General features: G+C 38.3%; 1 pseudogene; it reads right to left on the reverse strand.

Annotated features, from left to right (window-relative positions):
* Positions 1 to 1,206: 1,206 nt before the first annotated feature.
* LOC141638854 (uncharacterized) lies at positions 1,207 to 5,443 on the reverse strand (annotated as a pseudogene).
* Between the last annotated feature and the right edge of the window lie 2,948 nt (positions 5,444 to 8,391).

The following is an 8,391-nucleotide window of genomic DNA, read 5'->3' on the forward strand; positions in this document are numbered from 1 at the left end:
GTGTGATCATAGATGGAGGAAGTTGCACCAACGCCGCCTCATCCGAGATGGTAAGTAAACTTGCCTTGTCAACTACAACTCATCCTAAACCATACACTTTACATTGGCTGGATAATGGTAAGAAGGTGAAAGTCTCACAACAAGTTCGAGTTTGTTTTACAATGGGTCCTTACAAAGATGAGGTTTTATGCGATGTAGTCCCTATGGATGCTTGTCATATTATTTTAGGGAGACCTTGGCAATTTGATAGAGATGTGACACATAAAGGTCGAAGCAATGAATATATTCTATCATCTAGTGGAAAGAAAATCGTCTTGAGGCCTATGTCGTCCGAAGCAATTTATGTTATGCATTCTAGTCGTGACAAAAGATCGAGTCTAACAATGTTTGCTATGGAAGACGAACTTGACCAAGAGCTAAACAAGGAAGAGTTTAAAGACAACACCATTGATTCTTCTCTGGATTTAAATCATCCACCAATATTTGACGATTATGGTGATGAAGATACGGTTGATGCTCTTGATGATGAAGTTTCAAAGATTGTGAATTTAGATAAGGATGATAACAAAAAAGAAGAGAAAAAAGAAATTGTTGAAGAATTGACATTGGACATTAATTCGATTCATAGCAATCTAATTCATGTCAAACCAACATTGATGAAGGGAAAATATAAATCATCATTGGAATCGTATATAGATGAGTTCTTATATGGTGATAGGTATTCTGATCTTACTTTCTTCACTTCGGTGTTAATGGGGAATTATGAAGATGTTGAATGCAATGATAACTTCTTACTGGGTTATACAAAGTTTAAAGAGTTGTCAAGTTCTTATGTGGTTGGTAATCAAGTAAAGATGAATGCTACAACTGTCAAAAGATCATCTTGGTCACTTGATCTTGAATTTGCAGATATTAACAAGTTTTTAATTCTTGTGCAAGGAGGGTGGAGGGGAGGAAGGCACGAGAAAAGGAGAATGGGGAGTCGAAACCATGAACATGGAAGGCACGAGAGGAGTTTGGAAGCAAACAAGATAGATGAGCTAAAAGATAATTCAAGTTTATTACTATTTCTCATAAATGAATTTGCATCCAGGTTTGTGAAGTTCATATTTGATCCCGGAGGATTGAAGCATCATGAATTGAGGACAATTCCTTTCAAAGGGGGAGGGGATGATACGAAAATGATGCCAGCACTGTCCAGTTTGGTTAATCCCCTCCCCCTTTGAAAGGAATTGTCCTCAATTCTGAAATCCCATCATCATCAAGGTATGGAGATAGATCCCCGACATTAAATGTAGCATGTACTCCATAGTCTCCTGGAAGTTCGATTTTGTATGCATTATCATTCACTTTCTCGATCACTTTGTAAGGTCCCTCGGCCCTTGGCATTAATTTGTTCTTCCTCTTGCTAGGGAACCTTTCTTTCCTCAAATGTAACCATACCAAATCTCCTGGATTGAAAAGCCTTGGCTTCCTATGTTTGTTTGATTTCTTCTTGTAAGCCTCATTAACGGTTTTGATCCGCTCCCTTACCTGTTCATGTAGCTTGATCATAGACTTCAATTTTGACTCCGCATCCTTATGCACCAATTCATCTTTAGGTAACGGTATCAAGTCTAATGGTAAGTAAGGATTTAAACCATAAACAACTTCAAATGGAGAGTGAGTTGTTGCAAACGTAGGAGAACGATTGTAAGCGAACTCGGCATGTGCTAATTTTACATCCCAATCCTTTTGAGTCTTGCTTACCAATCCTCGCAAAATAGTTCCAAGAATACGATTAGTAACTTCAGTTTGCCCATCTGTTTGTGGATGGTGTGAAGTACTAAACAAGAGCTTTGTTCCAACCTTCCTCCATAATGTGTTCCAAAAGTAACTCAAAAATTTCGAATCTCGATCAGAAACTATTGTCTTTGGTATTCCATGTAGACGAACGATCTCCTTGTAATACAAATCAGCCACATTACTTGCATCATCTGTCTTGTTACAAGCCACAAAATGCGCCATCTTTGAGAAACGATCAACTACCACCATGATAGCATCCTTACCTCGTTGAGTGCGAGGCAAAGCAACAATGAAATCCATCGACACATCTTCCCATGGTCTAATTGGAATCGGCAATGGGGTGTATTCTCCGGGCTTGAACTTGCTTTTCATAAGATGACAAGTCACACACTTGCTCACAATGTTGTATACATCTCCTTGCATCTTTGGCCAATGAAAATGTTCCTTCAATACATCCAACGTCTTTTGCACACCAAAATGACCAGCTAACCCACCTCCATGTGCTTCACGCACCAATAATTCACGAACTGAATGCTTAGGTACACAAAGAAGATTACCTTTGAAGAGGAATCCGTCTTGAATCACGAATTCTTTGAATGAACCATCTTGACATTCCTTGTAAATCTTTCCAAAATCAATATCTTCAATATAGTAATCTTTCAAGGTCTCAAAACCTAGCAAACGAACTTCAAGTGTAGATAATAATGAATAACGGCGTGAAAGAGCATCTGCCACAACGTTACTCTTACCATCCTTATACTTCGATGAAAAATAAAATGATTGTAGGAATTCAACCCACTTAGCATGCCTCGGATTCAACTTTTGTTGCCCATGTATATGTTTTAATGATTCATGATCCGAGTGTAAAATAAAGTGACTAGGACGAAGATAATGACTCCAATGATTAAGAGCCCTAACAATAGCATAAAATTCCTTGTCATAGGTTGAATAATTAAGTCGAGCTCCTCCTAACTTCTCCGAGAAATAAGCAATGGGTCGCTTATTTTGAATAAGAACACTCAATCCCTACACCACTAGCATCGCATTCGACTTCGAAAGGCTGTGAGAAGTCGGGTAATGCTAACACGGGAGCTTCACATAGCTTCCTTTTAATTGTTTCAAACGCCCCTTGGGCAGCCTCGCTCCAATGGAATGTGCCTTTCTTCATACACTCCGTAATAGGACTAGTAACGGTACTAAAATCACGAATAAAACGTCGATAGAAGGAAGCAAGTCCATGAAAAGATCTAACCTCGATTCTTTGTTTTAGGACTCGGCCAAGAACGAATAGCCTCTATCTTTGTTTGATCAACCGATACTCCATCTTTCGAGACAACATAACCCAAGAACACCACGTTATCTACCAAGAATGTACACTTCTCGGATTTACCATATAGTCTGCTTTCAAGTGTTTCAAACACGCCCGTAAGTGTTCAAAATGCTCCTGGATGCTCTTACTATAAATTAGAATATCGTCCAAGTAGACGACAACAAAACGTCCCAAGAATGGTTTCAAAACTTCATTCATTAATCTCATAAAGGTACTTGGGGCATTAGTGAGACCGAATGGCATTACCAACCACTCATATAAACCATGCTTTGTTTTGAACGCGGTCTTCCATTCATCACCTTCACGCATTCGAATCTGATGATAACCACTTCTCAAATCGATTTTTGAAAATATGACCGAACCATGAAGCTCATCTAACATATCATCAAGTCTTGGAATAGGAAAGCGATATTTGATAGTGATATTATTTACCGCTCTACTATCGATGCACATCCTCCACGTTCCATCCTTTTTTGGTACAAGCAATGCGGGAACGGCACAAGGACTCATACTCTCACGAACATAGCCACGCTCCATGAGTTCTTCAATTTGACGTTGTAACTCCTTGGTCTCCTCGGGATTACTACGATAAGCGGCCTTGTTAGGAAGTGGTGCACCTGGTACGAGATCAATTTGATGCTCAATTCCACGAATAGGAGGCAAACCCGGTGGTACATCTTCGGGGAAGACATCCTTAAACTCGTGCAATAGTTCTTTAAGTATTCCGTCTTCATGACTCGTTGTGATGGTCTTTGTAGGACTCTCACTTGAGACCAATGCATATCTTTGTTTCACCATCATCAATAGCTTGCTCCACCTCTCGTTCACTAGCAAACATAGACAAACTTGGTTTCTTACCCTTCTTTGCGTGCATAGCTCGAATTGCTTCCGGGGACATAGGACGCAACACTATCTTCTTGCCATTCACCAATAAAGAATATTCATTACTTCTTCCATTGTGATTAACATTACGATCAAATTGCCAAGGACGTCCTAAGAGAATATGACAAGCATCCATAGGAATAACGTCACAAAGCACCTCGTCCTTGTAAGAACCCATTGTAAAACCAACACGTACCTGTCTCGTAACCTTCACCTTGCTACCATCATCAAGCCAATGTAAATTATACGGTTTAGGATGTACCATAGTAACGAGTGCCAATTTTTCTACCATCTCCGTTGAAGCCACATTCGTGCAACTTCCTCCGTCAATAATCACACTACACCACTTGTCTTTCACTTGACACTTTGTATGAAAAATCTGGTCTCGTTGCTCCGTTGTAATAGGCTCTGTATTAGCTTGCAAAGTACGTCGTAGAACAAGATTAGTATCATACATAGGTGGTTCATAAGGCTCAAAATCCACCTCTCCCTCCTCGGCTTCATTCAATAGAAACAACCCATCTTCGTTGTCTTCTTCAAATAACTCATCACGAACATCCACGGCCTCTCGCAATGTGATATTTCGTTTGTTAGGACAAGCATTCTGAAAGTGTCCAAAACCTTGACACTTAAAACAACGAACAGTAGCCAAACTCTTTTCCTTAGGCGTACGAGCAGGTCTTGGGACTGTTTGAGCGATCGGTATTCTTTGGAACGAAGAGGTTTCGAACTAGAACTCGAACTAGCTCCCATATTTTTAGACAAATCAGGTTTACTCCAAGGATTAACTTTCGATGAGTTACTAACATAAGCACGTTTAGTCTTATTTTGCCCTTCCGCCTTGATACAAAGATCACATAACATATCGAAAGAAGAATAAGGGTGCATCTCGACCGCATGAGCAATATTAAGGTTTAACCCTCGAAAGAAACGAGCCATCTTTTGTTCCTCAATCTCCTCTACTTCACTCATAAGGGTTATTCTTTCAAATTCAGCAATATAATCGGCAATACTCAAGCTCCCTTGCATTAATTCAGCCAATTTACGATATAAATCAATCTTATGAGTTTTGGGAACAAACCTCTTTCGTAGCTTACGTTTTAAAGACTCCCATGAAGCTAGCTTTTCCTTCCCTTCACGTGCCCTAGCAGCCTTCAAACTTTCATACCATAAAGATGCATTCTTGCGTAGCTTCAAGATTGCATATTTGCAACGCTTCTCATCATCAATGTCCTTGAAGTCGAACATCCTCTCCATCTGTCTTTCCCATTCAAAATATTCCTCGGGATCCGTGCCACCAACAAACTCTGGAAGTTCATTGATTTTGAACTCATCCATGTACTTGACCGGTTCTCTCCGTGGTTGCATACGTTGTCCTGGGGTAAAGTTGATGTTCTTTAAAGCCTCTTGGAGATTTTGAAGAAAATTTGGATCATTAAAATCCATGATCACCGTCTTGGATCAACAAATCTGTCTCTGATGCCAAATGATAAAATTCGTTAGAGTTGCAGCGGAATTAACCAAACTGGACAGTGCTGAAGACTGTCTGATTGTCGGATTTATAAGATTTGAACGGTCTATTGAACTATTTGAATCAGAACGTGGACTTTGTAATTTTTATGTGTTTTTTTGTAATATAAACGAACAAGAAAATAAAAGGATATTTGTTTCGAAATATGTGAATAAATCGAACCAATGGGATATTTGCTTGAGCTAGACCTATAACTCAACCAATGGTGAACTATAATCAAGACCTATTGATTATAACTCGGGTTAATGCTTGAAAACGCGTCAAACAATAACAATTTGGAACGAAACGCGTCGAACCTAGGGTTTACAAAACTTGCAAACACAATAAAGCAACAGCTTCAATTTTCTTAATTCAATATATCATATCATGCTTAAAATAAGAATACAATGACTCCTATTTATACTAACTAAAAAGACTCCTAAACCGATTAAGGAAACAAGCTTCCTTAAACCGATCTTCTAGATCTACTCGTGTAGATTAAGACTTCTATGCCAATTATAATTGCCTTATTACACACTCCTTAAAGAATAAGAAATACTTCTCTAAAACATAATAGGAAAACTGAATTTAGGAAACTAGTAAACTTTCCTAAAACCGAATAAGCTACTAATTAGGAAAGTAGAACTTCTAACACAAATAGGAAATAAATAACTTATACTAATTCAACTAAGATATGACTTCTTTTAGGAAAGAAGTCTCGACACCTCTTCCTTGGGCGCCAAGTAATCGAGTAAACAACTACTAAGACTGCTTCTTATGCGCATATAATCAACAGATCCAGAGACTGTTCATTTCGACCGAGTCCTGGCATCATTTTCGTATCATCCCCTCCCCTTTGAAAGGAATTGTCCTCAATTCATGATGCTTCAATCCTCCGGGATCAAATATGAACTTCACAAACCTGGATGCAAATTCATTTATGAGAAATAGTAATAAACTTGAATTATCTTTTAGCTCATCTATCTTGTTTGCTTCCAAACTCCTCTCGTGCCTTCCATGTTCATGGTTTCGACTCCCCATTCTCCTTTTCTCGTGCCTTCCTCCCCTCCACCCTCCTTGCACAAGAATTAAAAACTTGTTAATATCTGCAAATTCAAGATCAAGTGACCAAGATGATCTTTTGACAGTTGTAGCATTCATCTTTACTTGATTACCAACCACATAAGAACTTGACAACTCTTTAAACTTTGTATAACTTGAGAAGAAGTTATCATTGCATTCAACATCTTCATAATTCCCCATTAACACCGAAGTGAAGAAAGTAAGATCAGAATACCTATCACCATATAAGAACTCATCTATATACGATTCCAATGATGATTTATATTTTCCCTTCATCAATGTTGGTTTGACATGAATTAGATTGCTATGAATCGAATTAATGTCCAATGTCAATTCTTCAACAATTTCTTTTTTCTCTTCTTTTTTGTTATCATCCTTATCTAAATTCACAATCTTTGAAACTTCATCATCAAGAGCATCAACCGTATCTTCATCACCATAATCGTCAAATATTGGTGGATGATTTAAATCCAGAGAAGAATCAATGGTGTTGTCTTTAAACTCTTCCTTGTTTAGCTCTTGGTCAAGTTCGTCTTCCATAGCAAACATTGTTAGACTCGATCTTTTGTCACGACTAGAATGCATAACATAAATTGCTTCGGACGACATAGGCCTCAAGACGATTTTCTTTCCACTAGATGATAGAATATATTCATTGCTTCGACCTTTATGTGTCACATCTCTATCAAATTGCCAAGGTCTCCCTAAAATAATATGACAAGCATCCATAGGGACTACATCGCATAAAACCTCATCTTTGTAAGGACCCATTGCAAAACAAACTCGAACTTGTTGTGAGACTTTCACCTTCTTACCATTATCCAGCCAATGTAAAGTGTATGGTTTAGGATGAGTTGTAGTTGACAAGGCAAGTTTACTTACCATCTCGGATGAGGCGGCGTTGGTGCAACTTCCTCCATCTATGATCACACTACACCATCGATCATTCACTTGGCACTTGGTATAAAAGAGTTGATCTCGTTGCTCCGTGTTGATAAGTTCCATCTTCCTTTCCCCCATAGGACCGTCTAGATTTAAGGAAATCAAGAGCCGAAGCTCTGATACCAAATGATACGAAAATTACTCGAAGGATAGAACTCGTGAGTTTGCAGCGGAATTAACGAAACGGAACAGTGCTGAGAACTGTCCGATTTACGAATTGGTACGATTTGAACGGTTCTGAGAGTGTTTGATTGAGAATTCGTAACGGTTTTTATGTGTTTTTGATATTGTAACAAAACAAAAGAGATATTTGACCGATCTAGACCTATAGATCGTTCAATGGTGATTGTTATTCAAGACCTATTGAATAGCAATCGTGTTAATGCCCGAACGCGTCAAGCAAGAACAATTTTGGATCAAACGCGTCAATCCGATTCAGCAATTGCACACGGCAAATACTAGGGTTTTTCTTATTTCAATTCAACATTCAATAATCTAGAGAACAATACAACGACCATATTTATACTAGCTATGAAACCGACCTAATGCCCTAAACACATGCTGAAATTGGCATCACAATCTTACCTAAACTCGACTTTCCTAAAGCTAAAATAATTCCTTTATTCTGTTATTCTAAAACTAGGAAATAAACTAATTTGTAAATAATTAAATTAATTACTTGGAAATAATATTCTGAAAAATAAGACTAATTTACTAGGATATGATTTCTTTTAGGCAAGAAATCTCGACACCACTTCCTTGGGTGCCAAGTAAAGCGTAAACCAGTACTTCTTCTGGACGTTCTATTGAACAGTCACTCGAACTGTTCATTTTGATCACTTCCCGCATTATTTCCGTA

The sequence above is a fragment of the Silene latifolia genome, unplaced genomic scaffold (assembly GCF_048544455.1).
Source record: "Silene latifolia isolate original U9 population unplaced genomic scaffold, ASM4854445v1 scaffold_217, whole genome shotgun sequence".
Taxonomy (NCBI): domain Eukaryota; kingdom Viridiplantae; phylum Streptophyta; class Magnoliopsida; order Caryophyllales; family Caryophyllaceae; genus Silene; species Silene latifolia.